The following is a 22532-nucleotide window of genomic DNA, read 5'->3' on the forward strand; positions in this document are numbered from 1 at the left end:
AATGTTAAATTATTGTTTAAATAAATTTGTAAATTTAATTGAAAAAAATAAATTTAACCACCTTGTATTTTAAAAACATTTCCTCTCAATAAAATACAAAAGTGCATAAGATTTTTTTTATGGATGTAGTTTAATGATTAGAAGAAAGGACAATGGAATGAGAGGTCTAGAATTCACTAGATTTAAAAAAAAATTGCTAAAAAGCGAATAAAAAACAACAAAAACCGTTATTAAAACTAAATAGTAGAAGAATTTGTCTTGTATTTTAATTGTAAGCAAATGCATTTAAAGATTGTACATACAAGGGTGTGTTTTTCAAGTAACAAGGACTCTTTAGGAGACAGAGAGAGAAAAGGTTGGAATTGAAGTGAAATTAGGTGATCAATTTTCACGAGAAATTTCCAGCTTGTTTCTTTAAAGAAAAATCGTTACTAAAACACCACATGTCCACCAACCTCCGTCACACTTCACCATCCTGTACCATACAAAGGAAGCAAACGGATCATTTTTCGAGTTTTTTTGCCATTTTTATGAGAGAACAATTTTTACTATTGTTGCACAAACTTTTTTTCTCTTTTTTAGCCATTTATAAACATAGAAGTTCCAACTTTACAGACGTTTTAAAAAAAGTTCTTTTTCAAAATTATTCGCTTGAGACGAATAATAAATTTGATTCCAACCCAAAATAGGAAACTTTGAGATAGAAAAAACAAAACAAAAATAAGCTGGTTTTCCTTAAAAAGAAAAGAATTTTCTTTAAAATCTGAAGTTTGATCTCTTAAGTGGAAAAAGAAAAAGTCAATTGAGTTTTGTTTCAACTCAAATGCTATATATTAGAAAGGCCTTTGGAAATTCCATGAAATTTATTGGAATTCTTGAACTCTAAGAATTTTAGATAATAGATTTGCATAATTTTATTGGCATTTTTATTAAAGAAAAAAATAATCATAATAATAATGCCACAAGCATGGATAATTGAATGGCTGAAAATTTACAAAATACTAAGCAAGATGATCAATTTAATCGAAAATGCAATGAAAACATGGAGACTTGAACTGACAGCTGATGGACAATACATAACAGAGATTAAAATATAAAGAGGCATTTTCCAAGATGATTCCCTATCACCACTACTGATCATCATTGCCATAATGCCTCTTAACAATATACTAAGAAAATGCCAAGCCGGACATGTTCACTAATACAGATTAAAGAATGAACCACCTATTGTACATGGATAACCTGAAGATGTTTGCAAAAGCCAAGAAGGGATTAGAGACGCTAATAAACACAACCAGAATCTTCAGTCAAGATATCCGAATGGAATTTGCTTTGGGAAAGTGTGCACAGCTGATCATGAGAAGGGGAAAACTGGAAGCAATGGATGGTATGATACTACCCAACCAAATGGAGATGAGAGCACTAGGTGAACATGATAGCTACAAATATTTAGGCGTTCTGGAAACAGACACCATGAAAATAAAAATGAAAGAGAAAATTGGAAAGGAATACCTGAGAAGAACAAGAAAACTCCTCGAAACTAAACTATATAGTAGAAACCTTATTAAAAGTATAAACACATGGGCAGTGTCACTAGTAAGATACTCTGGACCATTTATAGCTTAGACCAAAGAAAAATTGAGGAATCTCAAACAAAAGACAAGGAAACTCATGACTATGCACCACATACAAAGGATGATACTGACCACTTTAATGAAGGCCAAACTGCTTTAAAAAAAAAAAAGCCAAATTCGCAAAATTTGGCTTTAAAAAGACCAATCATTTATAGCTTAGACCAAAGAAAAATTGAGGCATCTCAAACAAAAGACAAGGAAACTCATGACTATGCACTACATACAAAGGATGATACTGACCACTTTAATGAAGGCCAAATTGCTTTAAAAAAAAGCCAAATTCGCAAAATTTGGCTTTAAGAAGTCCAATCTGGACAAGAATATAAGAATAGGCCTCCCATCCTTAATGTAGCCTTGTTTTCAAAGTGTAACGTATGGACTAACTGATGTAATGAATATAAATACATCCGGGTCTTTCCTCCTACAATATTGTGATTGGCTGGTTAAGGCATAAATACTGTTTGGTATAGACATTTGGGAGAGATGTCAAAAGGTATGCAAGTCTCATGCTAATCACCCCTGTCTCTACTATGACACTCGTTCTGCACTGTGACACACCAGATTTATTATCCGAACTGAATCAAGACCGCTCAGCTGCTTCAAACGATGTATATCCCCTTACTGGGATTATATCACTAAGGAAGGAATAAGCAGAATACAAAATATTATATAGATTAATCCTACCAGCTGATCACAGAGTGAAGTTCAAGACAGCAGAAAAGAAAATCCAAGTAAATATATGGAACTTGCCAAAGAGTTGGTTAAACTATAAAACATGGAAACTACTATAGGAACAGTTCTGAAAAACCTGGAAAAAGAATCTTTGAAGAAATTGAAATCAAAGAGAGGATTACCAACATAAAACCATGGCACTAATGAAAACAGATGACATAATAAGAAAAATCCTACAGTGTAGAAACCATCCCATATAACTAGATGATACTGATAAACAGATAATTTTTTTTTAAATTACTGGAGCGAAACACAACTGGAATTAAAGGAAACACAAGGGAATTGAGATGACTTGGGTAAAAGTCAAAGAAAAAAAAAACCTCTGGTGCGAGAATACTAAGTTGCACTGGTGATGGAAAGAAATGGAGAGCATTAGAAATCTGGGGTAACTTGTCATTCAGGCTCCAGGGAGGGGGGGGGTATCAATTATTTTTTTTTTTTACCAACAAGAGATCACTGATAACGACTGGTGTGAAAATTCCAATAAGAGGAAGAAAAAAAGAAAGAAATCTTATGTAATAAAGTAGTTAATCCTAATAATTCCAATGTAACTGTAATCTTTCACTGTTTTTTTTTTTTTATTATGCTCCTCATGTCTAGACACTGAAACCCAGACTAGAGAATGAGGTCTTACTAGAAATCTTTATGTGGAAAGAAGAGGAAATCACCACTCCACCCCTAAAACAATGGGGATTGGAGGATTTAGTGCTCCCTCCTCTAAATGAGTTGGTCAGTAGATGAAGGATTACACTAGCTCAAAGTAATTATATCAAGATTTACAAGCAACTGAATGAAACAATTGGTTGTACTGAAGCTGGCAGTCTCTTTCACCCCTCCAATTTTAGGAAGTGAAAGAGGAGGGTGGTCAAGCACATGTAAGGACCCATCATCAAAACCTTCCCTCCTCACTTAATAAGCTCATCCTATTGATCAGAAGGTCAAGCATGACCTTCTTGTTGAGTGGATTCAGGGGAGGCAATTGGATGAGGGGTGGGGTTGAGGGTGTTCTGGGTCTTGAATTTGGAGTGGGAGCAGATGTCAGCATAACCTATAACCACTTATTAAGAAAGAAAGATGAATGAATTGTAAAAGGTCTACTTTTCTAGGGACACATGTGAGACATTGTGTGTGGGAGAGGTGGAGGAGTTGTGGGGCTGTGGTGCAAGGAAGTGCTAGCTTTGAATACTAACAATCAGAAATGTCAAAATTGTTTTTCATGGCATATTGACTTTTTAGATTATTGTTGAATGCAAACATTTTGGTAAAAGTTGGTGACATCAAATATTTATGGTCGTATGTATTTAGATTATTTAACTATGAGTCTCACCTTAATTCTTATTTTTACGTCCAATGTAGTCTCCAATCTTCTAGTACATCTTTTCAAACTTGGAAATCTATATGTTACCTCGAACTGAACACTTTATTTAATCAACTGTGGTAGATTGTTCTTTTGTCAGCCATGACTAAGTAGAAGTGTAAATTCATGATGGGAATGTATGTGTTATACTCTGTTTCCAATAAGCCACTGCAGACTTCTTGTGAATTTAATATTCCCTAGAAACTTCCTTCTTTGCCGGAAAATAGCTAAGCCTGTCCAAAGTGTGTGCTGCACCAGGACCCTCCTTCAACTGGAGTCCTATCACTGGATGTAGCTTTAATGTCATAACGAGGAAATATTTGTTTTAAGATGAAGCCCTAATAGGTAATACCATCCGTTAGTAATGGCAACAAAAAGGTTACTCCACACTCCCAAATTTTACGGCATATCAACTCTTTATCATTAAGTATTCACACTTTTATGTAAAAACAAACAAGTTGTCACTCCCTATCATGCCCACAAATCGAAAATGTAAATAATAATAATAATAATAATAATAATAATAATAATAATAATAATAATAATAATAATAAATTGTAGTGCAGCATCGACTGGTGCTACGCCAAATAGTCGTAAAAGACCAAGGAAGATGGGAAGGCTGAGAAGAGAAAGCACTAACCAGACCTTCACTAGACAAGTATGAAGATGACTAGGACCTTGGGGAGGCTTGTTGCCATCTAATTTCCAGTGAAGGTCAATGGTTGTTGCCAGCGAGAAATCATTGATAAATGGCCGTTTTGATAACACAAATTCATTTGCAAATGTTATTGAGGTGGCGAGTACAGAAAATTTGGGGCGACTTGTTGTTACCCAGACTCCAGGGAACACCACCGATTGTTGCCAATGAGTAATCGCTGATGATGACCTGTGTGAAAACTCCTAGTGAGTACAAATAATTCTTCTTCTTCTGACATATATTGATGGCTTTTAGAAATTCTCTGACCAAATCTTTACCCTTTTCTGTTCTGCACACCTTCTTCCTAAAACGTCCAGATTTAATCTTCCTATGAGGTCATCAGATCTAAGCCGGTCTTTAGCGCTCACATTACATATTCATTATATCATTCTCATTTCCCTTCACTGCATGCATCCTCAACGCTCACTGTTTTAATGGGCAGATTTGATACACTAGCAGGGGACGGTTTCACTGAACCATTAAAATTATGAGATTATTTAAGTGCAGAGAGAGAGAGAGTGTGGGTGTGAGAGAGAGAGAGAGAGAGAGAGAGAGAGAGAGAGAGAGAAACAAAAAAAACAGTGAGACAGACGAGATCCAGATGCATACCATTAACGCAAGGCTAAAACAAATTTGAGATTTTCACTTTAAAGAAGGATGTCACGTTTCTTAGGTTGCACAATGAAAAGTATGAAGCCATTGGCTTTATGGTGAAAATTTTCAGAACTTCAGGCAAATGTTCATTTTTATGTTCGAAACAAAATTAAACAAAGAAAAAATGCAAAGAAAATGTTTAACTTTATAAATGGAAAAAAAAACAACTATTTTTTTAACAGCTGTTGTTTATAAATTGTTAGCGCGAATAAACCAATATAAAGAAACTGAAAATCTCAATGGACTTAGATTAATTATTCAGCAAAATTAAAAACGGTATAATTTAAAAACACGGAAACAAAAATAAAACTAAAAGGACCCCTGGGCAACACCAGGCAGATACAAGTAGTTCTATTTACAAATAGTGTACGTATGCATGTTTCAATAATAATTAAAAATCCCCTTAACGTATATAAAATAATTTAAATTTGCATACATTTTTATGAATTATCTCTACTCTTATATAAAAGGAAGTCTGTGCGCGTGTGCGTGTGTGTGTGAGAATTCGTTCCCTATGGACTCTGAAACGGCTGGGTCAAGTCTGAAAAAATTTTACATGAAGGTACTTGATATATTTGGGAATGTTCTTATGTAGGTTTTGTATTGGAATGTTTCCAATAAATATAAAAAAATAGATAATCAAAAAATCCGATTAAAAAAGGAAGTCCAATTTTGACCAAAGTTAACACTTTTATAATCACAAGTGCAATTGTAAAGTTTTATCACCCCACAAGCAGAAAAACACAACCTATAAAATCAACTGCAGATTCTTTTATAAGACAGAGGCGCATTTGACATTGATGGCTCTTTTTAGAATACAATTGAACCATGATACTTGATTTTTGTGTGTTTAATTTTGATTCAAATCATTATGTAAAAATAATTTTATAACATCAACAGTAGATTCTCTACAGTGCAATGTAGACTACAATGTACTGTGAACTAAGTCACTGCATGGGGGGGGGGGGTCCGGCGGCATGTGAAACTTCATTCTTGTACACTGCGGGGAGGTTCCTAACTAGAGCAGACAATCCATTTATTTCACCAAGTTCGATGGCAGTAAAAGTATTCAGGTGGAACATTCAATCCCGAACAATGTTGGATCTCTATGCTAGTAAAGAACTACAAGAATACTAGTCACAGGCCAGGTAAAATGTATTCTTTGAATTTACACCACTTTTATGTCCGACTATGAAGATTAAAATCAAGATATAATGATACTAAACTTTATGTCTAGAATTCTTATTCCAATTTTAATCAAAATATATTAAATTACTTTAATTCAAGAAAATGTCTAAATTTTAAGACTTAAGAAATTGAAATCTACAGGTAATCTTGCTTAATTGGTGTCTAAGAATTCTGGATCAAACTCAGTGCCAATCAGATATATTTGAATTTATAAATAAGTTGTGCTTTTATTATTTCCACAAAAAAAAACATTTAAAATACTCTAAAGAAACTGAAATTTAGGGATATTTATTGATTAATGTCCAATACATATTGTTAAAATTTTACAAAATCAGAGGTACCTGAATTTCCAGGAAGCACTTTCGCCTCAGTTTTATAAAACTAAATTAAACAACATAAAACCCACATTTGGATTTCTTTAGATTATCAGCTGTGTTCCAAATTCATAATTAGTTTAGGAGTGGATCCTGTACACATAAATATAAATAGAGATTTTAAAGAGTTTAAAAAACTTTATGATACACTAATCTATTGTGTGTCATGTCAAAAAGTAATGCTGGAGCATCAATATTCGCATTTTTATTAAGAAAAAAAAAAAAAAAAAGAATGATTTTGATGCTCCGTGCACCTAAAAGTCTAATATAGTAAACGTTTTATGATGTGCTTTCGAACACAAACAACATGGTGCCATTATTTTTCACTTAAATATTTTCTGCTTCTCTACAATTTCCGTTTTGAATGAAAGAACCAAAACTTAGAATCATCTTCAAACTATTCGAACATTGACATTTTTCTTTCATTTTAACTGAATAACCAGAAGATGATTCTAGGAAAAATTGAAAATACTCATATTTTTGGATACTTTGGACTACTGTTCTTATCTAACATTTTAGTCGATGTAACCTCCGACCTTTTTCAGGTGTATCTTATTGAACTCAGACATTTGCATGGAATTTCAAATGGGACCCTTTATTTAATGCTTTATTTAATACTTTCGTAGAAGTCCTAAGTAATTTGTAATTTTATTTTGAGTATTCTGAGGATTGAACCTTCAACTTTCAGAAGAGTGTAACTTTACAATTGAATCTCACCAAGTACTTTATCCATTATGTCACGGTTCCTTGCAGACAATTCTAATATGAATTTTAGGAGCTTTAAACCTATACACATGTGGAAGGCCGAAGGTTTCATCGACCGAAACGTTGTGAACATAACACTCTAGATGAGAACAGTAGTCCAAAGAATCCGAATCATACGAATAATTAATCCTCATCTGAAAAATTCAGAAACGGAATTGAAAATACTTATTTTATTTTTGATATTTCTTGTAGAGAGAAAGACAAAACCAAATAAAATAAAAAGTATATTTATACAAGATTAATTTTACTCAATAAATTATTAAATTACTAAATAAATTATTAAATTTTATTCAATAAATTATTAAAGCAATGAACGATGAATTGAGTTCCTGGGTGAGAGGAGAAACTGAGTATACATGTTCGTTTCAGCTGTGCTTTTTTGTGTGTAAATAGAATAGGCATAATAGACGTGTATGTCTATTAGCATATCTGTTTTGTCAGTAAGAGAGTGTATGTACGAACGGTGTATATGTATTCAGTAAATAATTTGCGTTTACTTTAGTGGGTGTGCAGAAGTTTGTGTGTGTCCCTTGTGATATGTGTGCAGCTGCCGAGAGCCTTTTGGGTCTCAAAGGTTGAATTGTAATGCATGCACATATGTTTGTGAAAAAAAAACCCACAAAAAAGAGATTATATTACTGTGTTTGGGTTTTTATAGTATATACAAAATTTTAGGATTGAATATTTCTTGTGTTTTGATTGTTTGAAAAAAAAAAATACTGATTTGAGCTTTTGTCCAATCAAGGGTCGATACATAATAACAACATATTTACCTGGTTTAATTTTAAGTTTAAAGATGACCCAAGTGCCGCTAAAGAAATGAAGGAATAATAAGCATTGTAACAATGGCGAGAGAAAAAAAAGAGGACAAACATCCAACTTTTTTTTTTTTACCGTTTTTATCTGTGACAGTAAATTCTGCCCTGTTAATCATTGTTATAAATTATTGTGTTGTTTTTGGGTTCAATTCTCATTTAAATTGTGAATAGATTGTACAAGAACTTGTGGAATTCTATGAGTTTCTCTCAATTCCGGATTAAAAAAAAATGAAAATCACTTTAGACAAGGCATGAAGCCATTTGATATAAAGAACAAAACATGTTACCTCAATGGAGAAAAACAAACAAAAAAAAAACTAGCCAACAAAAAGTGTTAGATGAATAGATTCTGGCTCAGGAAGCAGCAATTTTTCCCCTTTATTAGAAATATAGCTCATGGAATGTGAGGACTAAAGGAAAAAATAATGGAAGCGAAAATTAATTCATCTATATTCACTTCTTGTTGGTATTTAGTATTGGATAGTTTTTATAGAAACATCATCTATGCAGCAGACGATGGAAAGGACCAAAAGTCAAAAAAGAAAGTTGCATTTCTCTTGAGTTTTCTGTACATTTCTGATGATCACATGTGAAAATGCAATAAAGTATTAGAATACCCATTTAATATTTACTAGCTATGCTGATTTGATATTGCCCTGGAGTTGTTTTACTTTGATTTTTACATTTTATCAGCAGTGATAATAGTCGCAAAGTGTTGCTTGTTTGGTTGACTATAAAGACGCTGCTGTTTGGTTATGTATAAATGTTTTCACTCATTTAAACCCTCTTTTTCTCTTGAGTTTATGTAAGAAAACCTTCACATTTTTGGAAAGATAATTCAACGAAAGAACACGCGTCATAAAAATCATCAGACACATTTCGTAAAGTATTGAAATTAAAATCACAAAAATAGTATATGTGAATAGGTAAGGGGAACTGTTCTCCACAAAAAATTCCAATAATCTTTTTAAAAAAATATTTGATCTACGGTCATCCTCGTGAATTTTAATGGTCACTTGAGATCAGTGAGATTATGGTGATTAGAGAAGAAAAGGGGTATTTCTATGGTCAGTTTTTGACCTTCAACAAATCTTTTATTGTTTCCATTTTATTTGTTAAAAGGTCAATAAAATAGAAGGCAAGATCCAACCTGGGTTACAGTCATCAGGTGATGCATTTGACCTTGACATAAACAATTATCAGCGAAAATTGAAGCAAGTATCAAATTAAAAGGTCATCATTTCTGACCACCAAGATCCCCCCCCCTTCGCAAAGTTTAGAAAATGTTAGATTGCTAATAAATGATTTTATGTTCACAATAGGATAAAATTATTTGTTGAAAAGAAAAAAATTCTACACATTTTTTGTAAATATCTAAATTAAAAACTTGAGAGTTTGGCCCTATAAATATAATCCAAAATGAATTAAAATATATCTTAACAAGGAATTTAATATATGAAGAATTAGAAGATATCTTAATGATAGGAATTCAAATAGGAGGAATTCAAATATATCTTAATCGAGGGATTTAATATATGAAGCTGGGTCATGCCAAAATGACAAGTTGTAGGCAAAAGAAAAAGTGCCTCCTTTCAGTTTGGAGAGACAATGGATACTCCCAGTAATTGTCTATAAAAGGACAAATGATGAATCTGGTATTGTCCAAGTACAGGATTTGAGAGTTTTTCCTTAAACTAGTTACACAACTAAGATTTGAACGTCTCATCTATATTATTATTTAATCCATAGTTGGAAGGGAATTATTAAAAGTGATATTTTTTTTACTAATGAATAACCACTTACGAAGACCCAAAAACCATCATAATCTTATGATGGATGGATTGACAGTTGAAAGATGATGAAAGGATTGAAAATCTTCACATAACACTCACTCAAAGTAACAACCGACCAAGAAAACAGCAATTCTTCCTCCTTTTGTTAGAAATATTGTCCATGGCAGAGTTAATGCAAAAAGGACAAATACTAAGATTTTTATTTTTCTGAATTCTTTACTTATTTACTAAGCATCGTAAAGTTGTTTATTTGATTTAATTTTAAAATTCTGTCTCCTTAATTTCCCAATAACATTTTATATCATTCTTTTTGAAACTTTAAAAAAAATCTTTTTCTAAAATACAAGGCCGATATCAGCCTAAATGTCTGATGTTTTTAATGTCTGAAATCAAAATCCTTCATTCAAAATCCCTCTATAAAAATCAAAATAAGGGGAAATTCTTCTGTGGATGTAGAGTTAAAAGGGTTAGATATTTTGACTCCAAGACAACTGATATCTACTGGATCAGTAGAAGGATCCCATCATTTTTCCAACGACCTTAGCAATGGATTTGATTATGCGTTCCATTTCAGATCAGGAGTAAGGGTCAAGCCCAGAAGCTTGTCAAAACATGAAGCCTCCCCAAGGCGGGAGACATTCATTTCAATTGATGCCAGATGGGGAGCAGAGCATTGATGATTTAAAGAGAGAAGTTTGGTTTTAGATGCATTAAAAGTAACCAGCCATCTCTTTCCCCATTGCTCCAAATCAGAGGAGCGAGAATCAGAGAAAACTTGGTCGTTTACAGTCTTTGATGTGCTACCATAGGTGGTAGTGTCATCAACATAAATGTCTATGAATGATGTAAGGATGTGATTTGGAAGATCATTAATGTAGATCAGGAAGAGAGTTGGGCCCAGGATGGACCCCTGAGTGTCCATCCTGGGCCCAACTCTCTTCCTACATATTCCTATATATTTATAGCTATATATTATTAGATTAGCGTGTGTTATTTATTTTGTGTGTCACATTTACATCCGAGTGACTGTCGTTTAATTGTTATGGACTTCCATTTCTTGTAATAAATTATTTTACCAAGAATTCTTCATAAGTTTTGGTTTCGATTATAGCTGATGGCACTTAAGTCATCTATTTTTTTTTTTTATAAATAATTTTACCAAGAATTCTTCATAAGTTCTCGGTGCACCATGATGCTTCACAATCAATGAATCAATTTGATTGAAAAATGGACGATTTCACCAAATTTTGATGACAATAAAAATATAAGATTGTGAAATATTTGTTGATCATCATTTAATCCCGGGCAAAGTCGGGTCTCTCTGCTAGTAGGTACTAAACTTTTTTCTGACTGGCAGTATGGATTTAGGCAAGTCTGTTCTACCGCAAATATCTTAACTGCAATCTTTGATCGTATATACTACACACTGGATAAGGCAAAGGAGGCTAGTGCAGTAGTCCCAGATATATTTAAGCCCTTTGACAGATTATGGTATAATGGTCTTCTCACGAAAATCAAATCATATGGTATTACTGAACAAATACTTAATATAGTCAAACTATTCTTAGATAAGAGAAAAATCCATGTTGTTTTCGATGGTCATACATGATATAAATGTGGATGTGCCACAAGGTTCGATTGTTGGACCTTTATTATTCCTCATATTCATATTGTTCTCCCTGATAAAATATGCTCTATAGCAGAAATGAGAGGGAAACAAATGAATACATGGCTGAAACTTAAGGGGAAGACATCCAGTCTATAGTGGAATGAGGACATCAATCGATAGCAACATTCAATGATACCAAGATTAAGCATCTCCACCTGTATATCAATACTCTATTGCAGACTGGGATAACTTCCGCACATTCATATCTGAGCTACCTCTGCATTCCATGTTTAAAAAGGATGTGTCCTCTATAGTATCAGACCTGACCGAATGGTTAATTGTAGGCATAAACCGATTCATACCATCCAAAAAATTCTAACAAAAACCTAACAGCCAGCCATGGTTCTCCTCAGAATGTGCTGCTGCCATTGCGCACAGAAATCACTTTTTCCATAGCTATGTAATAGATGTACTGAGACTAAAGCTGCTTTCAGAACTACCAGCAACCACTGTAAAAGAGTAATAAAAAATGCAAGAGAGCTATATGCTCAGTCCGTTAAATCCAAAGTAGCTGAGCAGCGGCTTGGTTCCACCAGTTTTGCCAAATAGCAAACAGGATCCTTAACAGAAGTGTGCGTGCTATCCTAACCATCATCAATGGACCTGAGGTCATCTCGTCAGCATCAAACAAGGCCAAACTATTTGCCAAGAACTTTGCAGCTAATTCTACCCTCTGCGATGAAAGGCATCAACTCCTCGTATTTCCTCCTATAACAGACAACACACTATGCAATATACAAATATCTGTGCGTGAGGTTGCCAAGCTAATCAAGAACCTTGATTCCAGTAAAGCAACTGGCCCAGGCGGCATTCCAATTATAGGGTTGAAACAGCTTCGACCAGAACTTGCCCCCATACTTACAAAACTGTTTAAGCATTGCGTTAAGGAGAAGTGCTTTCCAACACTCTGGAAAACCTCGTCAGTATGCCCTGTATTTAAGAATTTAGGTGATAAGTCATCTCCCTCTCAGTACAGACCAATAAGTCTCCTGTGTGTCATGAGTAAGTTGCTGGAATCCATATTAAATAAAGAAGTAGTCAACCACCTCAGCAGAAATAACCTCCTTAGTGACATGCAATATGGTTTCCGTTCTGCTAGATCTACAGCAGATGTGCTAACGGTTATATCCCATAGGATTAGTGAATCTCTTGACAAAGGTTTCCTTTCTAGGGCAATTGCTCTTGACAAATCAAAGGCTTTCGATAAGGCATGACATAAGGGCCTACTTCATAAGATTTCCAGCTACGGTATAACTGGAAATGTTTTCTCAATAATTAAATCATTTCTCTCTGATAGGCTTATAAGAGTAGTGGTTGATGGGCAGAAATCAGAGGCCCACAGTATTAATGCTGAAGTTCCTTAGGAGTCCATCCTAGGTCCAACTCTCTTCCTGATCTACATCAATGATCTCCCAAAACGCATACATAAATCATTCGTTGACATCTATGCTGATGACATGACCATCTATGGCAATACATCAAAGGTCGTAAATGACAAAGTTCTCTCTGATTCTCTCTACTCTGATCTTGAGCACGTGGTACAGTGGGGGAAGAGGTGGCTGGTTACTTTTAATGCATCTAAAACCAAGCTCCTATCTTTACATCAACGCTCTGCTCCCCATCTAGCCTCAATTGAAATGGATGGCTCTCGTCTTGGGCAGGCTTCATGTTTTGACAAGCTCCTGGGTTTGACCTTTACTCCTAACCTGAAATGGAACACGTATATCAAGTCTGTTGCCTGGGTCACGGGGAAAATGGTAGGAGCCTTCTACAGCTCCAGAAGATATCTCACTACTGATGCAATTCTCTATTTGTATAAAAGCCAAGTATGCCCAAAGATGAAGTACTGCTGCCACATCTGGACAGGAGCTGCTAAAAACAGCCTATCCTGCCTTGACAGAGTACAAAATAGACTTTGTGGCTTAGTGGGGGATGCCCTTTTCCTTTCCCTGCAACCTCTCTCCCGCAGAAAAGATGTTGTGAGCCTGTCTTTGTTTATCATTATTTCCATGGCAAGTACTTGTCCGAGCTCCAATCTCTTGTCCACCCTTGCCAATCTTTCACGAAAAACACCTGTCTAGCTAAAACCACTGTCAGTAATTTTCCCCACTCTTTATCTGTGCCTAAACCAAAATGTAGATACCATGAACAAAGCTTCTTTCTTAGAAGTGCACGCCTGTGGAATTCTCTTCCGTTTGCCTGTTTCCCACCTGACTGGATGTCTTCAAGTCCAACATAAACAAATTCCTGATTAATCGCCCCCTTAAGTAAGACACTTTATCAAGTCTCCAATACTAACTATTACTACAATACTATCTCATTGATTACTATACACACAATAACCCTTATCCCCGAGTGGTTTCCGGCCTTGATAAGTGGTGATTTCCATGTAAAAAAAAAAAGCTTTCTTTTAATAATTACAAACCTTCTCAACCATTGCTATGACTAATAATACACTACCTGAAAGCACTTCATTCAAATTCCTCGGCTTAACATTCGCAGGCAATATTACTTGAAACAAATACATTGAGGATATGGTTAAGGCTACTATGGGCTCTCTCTACCATGTTAGAAAATTATTCAAACCTGAGAATATCTTTTATCTCTACAAAGCTATAATTTGCCCATGCATGGAATATTGTTGCCACATCTGGGCTGGTACATCTGTCACTAGTCACTAGTGCTTTAAAAAAACTGAGTTGGTCTCGCACTATCAACCAAGCTCCAACCTCTGTCCCATCGCTGAAATGTTGCATCCCTGTGCCAAACAAGCAGCTTTATAAACTATTACTATTGTTGATAAAATTGTCTCTTGTACTTGTTTCATCATCATATCGATTAAATAATGATGATGATGATGATGCAACTCGGAATTTTCCTCATACTGCTGCAATGAACATTCAATAGTTTTGTTCTAAATAAAATATTTGTTACATCTACAACTGCTGTTTATTGTACTTCATCTGTTGTTAGATTATTTGCATTTTATTTATTGAATATCTTAAAAGATTCATGACAATATTTTTTCAAACATATTAGAAATTATATTTTTATTCAAAATATTCTACAAACATCCAAATAACTTTACCCTAAAAAAGAAAATTGAAAAATAAGATAAAATTCAAAGAATACTCACAAATTAAATTGTTTTAGAAATTTGATCTCCTCTTTTGCAAAACTAGTTTCACGTTTTCCACCTAAAAATAAAAGAAATTTACGTTTTGAAAAACATGTCGAATTTAGTTTTTTTTTTGTTGTTTTTTACAGATTTGCATTTTTAGATGTGACCACAAATGTCTAAGTCTGTCCGCCCATCGATTCATCACGCTTCAGTTTGAAATAACGTTTTCACTGCTAAACATTATCTTATTAAAAAAGAAGAATATACTGACAAATGTGTATATCCATAAGTCAGGCATACGTTATCTTTTTGAATTGACAATGTGTCGTATATTGAAGTTTTAGTATTTCAGCATGAAATGATTATTAGTTTAGATTTGAATATCCTCAAAAACTTTCAAAAATAAGGAAAAGAATTGTCTAATGAGGTTGGAAGGTCAAATATGGCAAAACATGTAAAAAAAAGTGTGAAAAGTGTGAATCACGAGGAGGACTACATCATCGCAAAAGTTGAAAAAGGGTTTTCTAGGTAAGAGAAACCGGCTGGGAAGCAAATCGTAGTAGATATAAAAAAAAAAGTGAGTAGTTAAAGGAAGCCGAGGTAGTCTCTCTTTATACCCTCCCTCTAACCCCCTGCCAAATTATGTTATGAGAACAATAGTTGAGTTTGTTTCATTCAGTAGAAAGAGGGCATTTCTTTAAGTATTTCAACCAACAAATTCCATGCGAAAAAGCCGTCATGAATTCTTCAGAATCCAACTTTAAGAGTTGTCAATGGCATTTCAACCACACCCACTGATTGATTCATCAGTCGCAATGAGGATATACAATATAAGAACAAGTAAATTGTTCTTATATTGTTAAAGTTGATATCCATTACACTACTTATACTCCGAGTCAACATTTTTTGCAACCTGTTTGGTTATAAGGATTTTGTCACATGGGTTACCCTTGTGTAGAGAGGAATCAAGACCAGCTATGAACAACCATTGCTATCACTTGGTCCTTAACTTATTATCAGAACCAAATTACTACACGAAACTAATCCATTCAACTTTTTTTACCTATTAACAAAATATTAAAATGGCTGAATTGTTAGGAATAAACCGAAATGCAGCCTGGTTGATTAAATTTCGTAATTAAATTATTTTTAATTAGATTTTTCAAATTCCGTTTTATTTACGTTATTGCTTATTCATTTATAATAGATAATCGATTGACAGTATATAAAAACTGTCAATCTATAAGTCACATAATCACGAGAAAAACATATGCAAATACATGTGAAGTTGTCTTGTATTTTAGTAGATGAAGAAAAGATATTTTTCTAACTTCCAGATGAAGAACTTCAAAGCAACTAAATTAAATAAGGATGACTCGGCATCTATCAGACTAAAAAGGTAGCTGGAATGCTTGAAAGAGGGGGGGGGGCACCACCCGCCAAGTGTATGAAAAGAAGTCCTCTCTCTCTTCCCGCAATCTTGCTTCGACTCACCAACTAGATGAGGCCAATCACTTGCATGTGTGAACAGAATAAGTTCATAGAAACACAAACTAATTTTAGTGAGACGACACTTGACACGAGCCATGAAAATGTAAAATGTCCAACGACAAAAATAAAAATAATAGAAAGAATGTGTTGACAGTATATTTTGATCTATGAAACAAATCTCTCCATCTTTCTTTCATTTGATAAAATGACTGCCATATTGAAAATCTACAAAATTGGATCAAGATTTTTGGGAGAGGTGTCAGATGGGATGGGTAGAAAAGCAACAAAAGAAAGCAATACATTACACAGGTTTCAAAATTCTTGGCAAAAAAAAAAAAAAAAAAAAAGAAATAAAAAACTTTTTTTTTTCATAATTTTAGAATTATCGCAAAAATTCCAAAAAATAGAAACAATTCTGACATTATTGTTATTAAGTTGATTGTTTAGAGAACTGCCTTATTTTATGCAATTTAAGTCCCCCATTTTCACAAAAAAATTTTAACTCAACCTTTTTTCTTTTTTTTAACACATGAAAATATCACGGTAAAATTAAAATGACGATGCATCTAAGTAGTAAGATAAAATCATAGATTGAAAACACACAGACTTTATTTCAAGGTTTTTACTCACATCATTTCTGCAATTTATTTAATTAGACGTTTGTTGTGTGTGGTTTTATTTTTCGTGATTGCAATTGTTTGGTTGAAAATGTGATAAGCGACCCGTATTCATTCTTCATTTGAGTGTAGTTTATTATTTTTTGATATTATTTTGGGTTGAAAAATCAAGTCCATGTAAATAAGAAGTAGAAAATTGCAATGGAACTCTCTTCCGTTTGCTTGCTTTCCAACTAACTACAATTTGGTCATTTTCAAGTCCAATATAAACAAGTTCTTGATGAGACTCCTTAAGTAATCCAATTGACCAAATTTCCACTACTGACGATTGCACCGATATTGTCCCATCGACTACTGTACACTCATTAACCCTTATCCTCAAATGGCCTCCAGGCCTTGATAAGTGGTCATTCCTATGTAAAATAAATAAACAGTAAAGCTATTCATTTTTTATTTAATTAAATCCTTGTGAGAACTTTAATTCCATAGCACATATTACACACGTTTTGCTTGACTCTTTATGTTGTGGTGCACCCACCTCACTGCTGATCAAAAATTTAAGACTATTTAAAAATCTTCTAAAAAAAAAAACTTTTTTAAAGGATAGATTTTAAACTCTTCCGACTTAAGATTACCAATACTACAATCTAAAAGGTCATGGAAACAAAAAGCTACATTCCAAAGATTTATTTTTAAAATTTACATTTTTATTAAATTAGGCTTTTTACACATGATCAAAATTATAAGACCAGAGACAAAAATGCTATTAAATTGTACAAAAAGTGTACGAAAACATTCAACAATCAAACTTAATAATGAGTTCTACCTCCACTGCCTTTGATGACTTGAAAAATTCTTTAGGGAATGCTAGAAATAAGGGTTTCCATTAAGGTGCGGGGGATCCTGCTCCAGTTTCTGAAGATGGCTTCATGAAGTTCATTTTTTGTTGAATATTGTTTGCCATTTCGATAAACCTCTCTTGTCATCCATCCCCAAACATTTTCAATTGGGTTCAAGTCTGGTGAGAGATGGACTTCATTTTCTTGTAGAAAGCTCAAGGTCCGTCTTGCAGTGTGGATTGCAGCATTATTCTGTTGGAATAACCATCCATCCCCACACAAACGATGACCCTCCATCATCAAAGATGCCTTTTGTAGCATGCTAACATAACCACCTGCTGTTTGACGACCCTACACCACCTGGAGTTCATCATCTCTCTGTAAAAAAAGGCACCCCCATACCATTACGGAGTCTCTACCACTATGACGTGTGGAAAAAATTTCAAGGGGCATGTTTTTTTCATGCCATTACGGAGTCTCTACCACTATGACGTGTGGAAAAAATTTCAAGGGGCATGTTTTTTTCATGCCAATATCGCTGGAAGCCATCAGGACTATCTAAATTGAATTTTTTCTCATCAGCAAACAGGACTTTCTTCCACTTCTCAACGTCCCAGGTTTGGTATTTACAACCAAATCTTAAGCGGTCCACTTTGTGGCGTGGAAGCAATCGAGGAATTTGTTTACGCTTTTTATTTACCATGCATTTTTGTTGTGTCGTCCGATGGTTATTGGACTGCAATCAGCATCTGTAACCGCCTTAAATTGACTTGAAGAAAGTCCTCTGTCATTCATAACAACCAGTCTGATTCTCCTACTCAATGCAGGAGAAATTTTTTTTTTTTTGGGGGGGGGCTACCAAAGGATTTTGCTTTTCCATAATTCTCAGTGTTCTTTAGAAAGTTGCAAATAACAGTTTTACTGCAATTTACCTTAGCTGCTATCGCTCGCTGTGACAAACCTTACTTATGGAATCCTAGAATTCGAGAGCGCTCAACTTCGGTTAGTTTTCTTGCTTTAGGCATGGTAACACCTTTACACAGTAATTGCTAATCTCTAACTGAACTAAAAACATTAGAATTACCATAAATCTTACAATTTATACCCTTGGTCTTATAATTTTGATCATGATAATTTAATAAAAATGCAAATTTTTAAATAAAATTTTTGGAATATACCTTTTTGTTTCCATAACCTTTTGGATTGTAGTATTAGTAACCTTAAGTCAGAAGAGTTTAAAATCTATACTTAAAAAAGGTTTCTTTTTAAAAAATTTTAAGTGATCTTAAATTTTTGATTAGCAGCATATTTTCACTTACTATAAAGACCGGGAGAATATGTTTCTTCGTGTTAGCACACAGGTTATGTCCAAGTCATGCACACTTGGTAATCGGACTGACGTATACCTACAATCTTTATTAGTTGTTTCTGCTTTTTGTTCAATGTATTAGTACTTTTTACTTTCTTTCCACCTCAACGCTAACCTTTAAAATGACGACTTTTATAGGTTATGCTGAAAACGAATATCACATTTAAATTTTGTGCAGACAAGTAGTTTTCTGGATATCAAGACCTTTATTATCCAAAGCAATTCCACTGGTGTCCATGTTTTTTCTCAACTGAAGAATACTAATGTGCAAGCGTGTTATAAAACACCCCTTCCTCCTCATATTAAGAATGGCGAATGCCACTGACATTTATTAAGTAATACATTGGAAAAAATATCTTAATACCCAGAAAACTATCTTTCTGCGCAAAATTTAAATGTGATATTTGTTTTCAACATACACAAAAACCTATGTAAGCTGTCATTTTAAATGTGAGTGTTAAGGTGGAAATAAAGTAAAAATTTACCTTTTCTTTTTTATTTTGTTTACACTAAATACCGATTTATGTCTTTCTTCTGACCCTTATGGGACCACAACACTTTCTTGCAATTAGATGTTATTAATTTATTCTAAGTTTTACTATGGTTATATTTGTTGCCTTTGTTGAATTTATGATTTTTTTTTTCGTTTTATTTATTTTTATTGTTGTTGTTGTTATGTCATGCTAAAAAGTAATCAATTTTTTCTATCACTCTAGACGGTGACATAGATTATGAGACAGGTTAAAAAGCAAATTTACATCAAGGTGAAATTGCAATAAAAAGGTAAAAAGATTTTTTTTAGCTAATATGGAAATTTCCTTTGGTATTGTATCAATGGAAAATATCAGGAGTTTTATTTTGAGTTGTCGATCACTGGAAAAGATTTTTGGGAAACGGTTCATATTTATTCATACTAACACTGCGCCACTATTACACACACACACACACACACACACACTATAAATAAATAAAAAATGACTTATTTATTTCTGAAAAATTATTATTAAGACGAAATATAAAAATCTCATCATTTGAGTTAATTTGGTGGCATTGTTTTGATCCTCTATTCATTTCTACATTTTGTCAGATTTTAGCTGAACATGGTCTTCATTATTCAATCGACAAACTTTGGACGCATTTGGAAAACGTTTACGATTTTTATTTCCAAACAAAAGTAATAAAGAATAACTGCAAAGAATCGCCTCCGTCCTCCACACGCAATTGCTTATCAAACTGATGATCGCAAGGATTTTTATTATTTGTGGTCGACATTTTGAAACAATCAGAAAAACAAAACAAATTCCAGATGCCATCACATTTGAGAGAAAAGGAAACATTTTAATTGTCTTTGGGGAAAAATCTTGAACTGGTTTACTACAAGTTGGGGTAAGTGGGGCTAAAAAGTCGTAAAAGGTTAACAGTTTCATAGGTTTCAGTGAACGTATTGTAAAAAAGGTGGAACAGAAAGAAGAGGCGGTAGATTTTTGTTTGCGATAAGTTACATTTGAAAATGAAGGAAAGTGGTTAGAAAAACAGAATTTCATTTGGATTACGATCTAAGGGAAAAACAGATATAGCAAGGTCATTCCTATAATAGACCAGGCGATGATGCAACTGGTGTCTTTTACTGCAAGTAATATGAATTTTCTTCAAAAACAGTGGGAAAATTGCCCTATGAGATTAATTTGCTGTTTTTATGCATTTTAAATAGCAAATAATAAGAACCACAATCAGCTAATTTGATGAATTTTTATAAACGAAGAAACAGGTAATTTTGAATAAACAAAATCATTTAGCATTTGAGATAAAATAGATAAGGCTGTGAGTATAAAAATGGATATAACTCAATTCAACCCCAGACACATCATCAACTTTATTTTATCCTATGAACAAGACAAAATATTTAATATTGAAAATCATCTGTATGATTTCTGGACATTTTAACAACTGGAGGTGCCAAACAATTACTAGATACATTTGAACAAGGTGTTCGCTACCACCATCACTTTTGACTAATTTCATCTACTGTCAACCTAGTTATAGGTATGAAACAAAACTACATCCGGTGGATGAGCACTTAATTTAAGAGCTTTAGCAAACGTGAAGTTACTTTTTAGTTGCTATTAATCCAAAACCAACTTTGACCCAGGAGATGTCGTACCTATCAGTGTCCCATTTGAAGATTAAATAGAATCTATCAATTATAGATTATTCACAAAATATAAACATTTACAAACCAAATGAAGACAATTGTATACAAACGTTAATAAATAATGAAGATATTGAAATTGAGGCACAAAATATTTCACTAAAATGACTGGATTTGGCATTAATTTGATATTAAATAATCCGGAAAGGGTTGATATGCCATAAAACCAAACCAAACTGACTGCTGAACCTAGTATTCATGGGTTAGCAATGGTAGAGGGTGTTTAGATCTCTTGCCGGCCACAGAGCTCATGATATAAGGAAAGAGTAGTAAATGCTGTTCAGATTTGATTCAAAAGTCTGAGATACAATTTTTTTGAGAGATATTCTTCATTACCAACTAGCAGGTTTGTCTGGCGTTTTCGCTTTAAAAAAAAAAAAAAAAAAAAAAACCTGATAATGAATAACCTATTATCTATTTGTTAACATTAGAAATATAAGGAAACAAAACATCTGTCCCACCATTAATGGGCAAATTCTTTACAATTTAATTTTTTTATTACTTTATTTACAAGTAAGCTCGTCATGAACCCGCATCTCCCTCCCCAACATTACCTCTAAGCCTGGGATCAATGGTTGATAATGCAGGGATTGGGGTTGAAACCCTAAATTCGGCTTCTAAGCTAGTTAGATGGTAGCCATTTACAAATCTTTTCCAAAGATTGATAAAAATTTTCAAATCTTATATAATAAAAAACGAATTAATTGTTTGTGTTCACAAACTTTATAATTATAATTCAATGTAATAAAAATTTTATAATTATAATTCAATGTAATAAAAATTTTATAATTATAATTCAATGTAATAAAAACTTTATAATTATAATTCAATGTAATAAAAATTTTATAATTATAATTCAATGTAATAAAAATTTTATAATTATAATTCAATGTAATAAAAATTTTATAATTATAATTCAATGTAATAAAAATTTTATAATTATAATTCAATGTAATAAAAATTTTATAATTATAATTCAATGTAATAAAAACTTTATAATTATAATTCAATGTAATAAAAATTTTATAATTATAATTCAATGTAATAAAAATTTTATAATTATAATTCAATGTAATAAAAATTTTATAATTATAATTCAATGTAATAAAAACTTTATAATTATAATTCAATGTAATAAAAACTTTATAATTATAATTCAATGTAATAAAAATTTTATAATTATAATTCAATGTAATAAAAATTTT

At 33.1% G+C, this 22532-nt stretch overlaps 1 protein-coding gene across 2 annotated transcripts in view; it reads right to left on the reverse strand.

Annotated features, from left to right (window-relative positions):
* The window catches only part of LOC145249641 (hepatocyte growth factor receptor-like), a 247124-nt gene that overhangs the window by 105424 nt on the left and 119168 nt on the right, over positions 1–22532 (reverse strand). Inside the window, exon 2 of one of the 2 annotated variants that reach the window (XM_080111403.1) lies at positions 14818–14878. The exons of the other annotated variant lie outside the window; for it this stretch is intronic. The gene's annotated coding sequence lies outside the window, so the exon portion shown is untranslated. The remainder of the gene's footprint in view (positions 1–14817; positions 14879–22532) is intronic. 2 annotated transcript variants of the gene reach the window in all.

This window comes from Euprymna scolopes, chromosome 28 (assembly GCF_053919585.1).
Source record: "Euprymna scolopes isolate OS-2025 chromosome 28, ASM5391958v1, whole genome shotgun sequence".
Classification (NCBI taxonomy): domain Eukaryota; kingdom Metazoa; phylum Mollusca; class Cephalopoda; order Sepiida; family Sepiolidae; genus Euprymna; species Euprymna scolopes.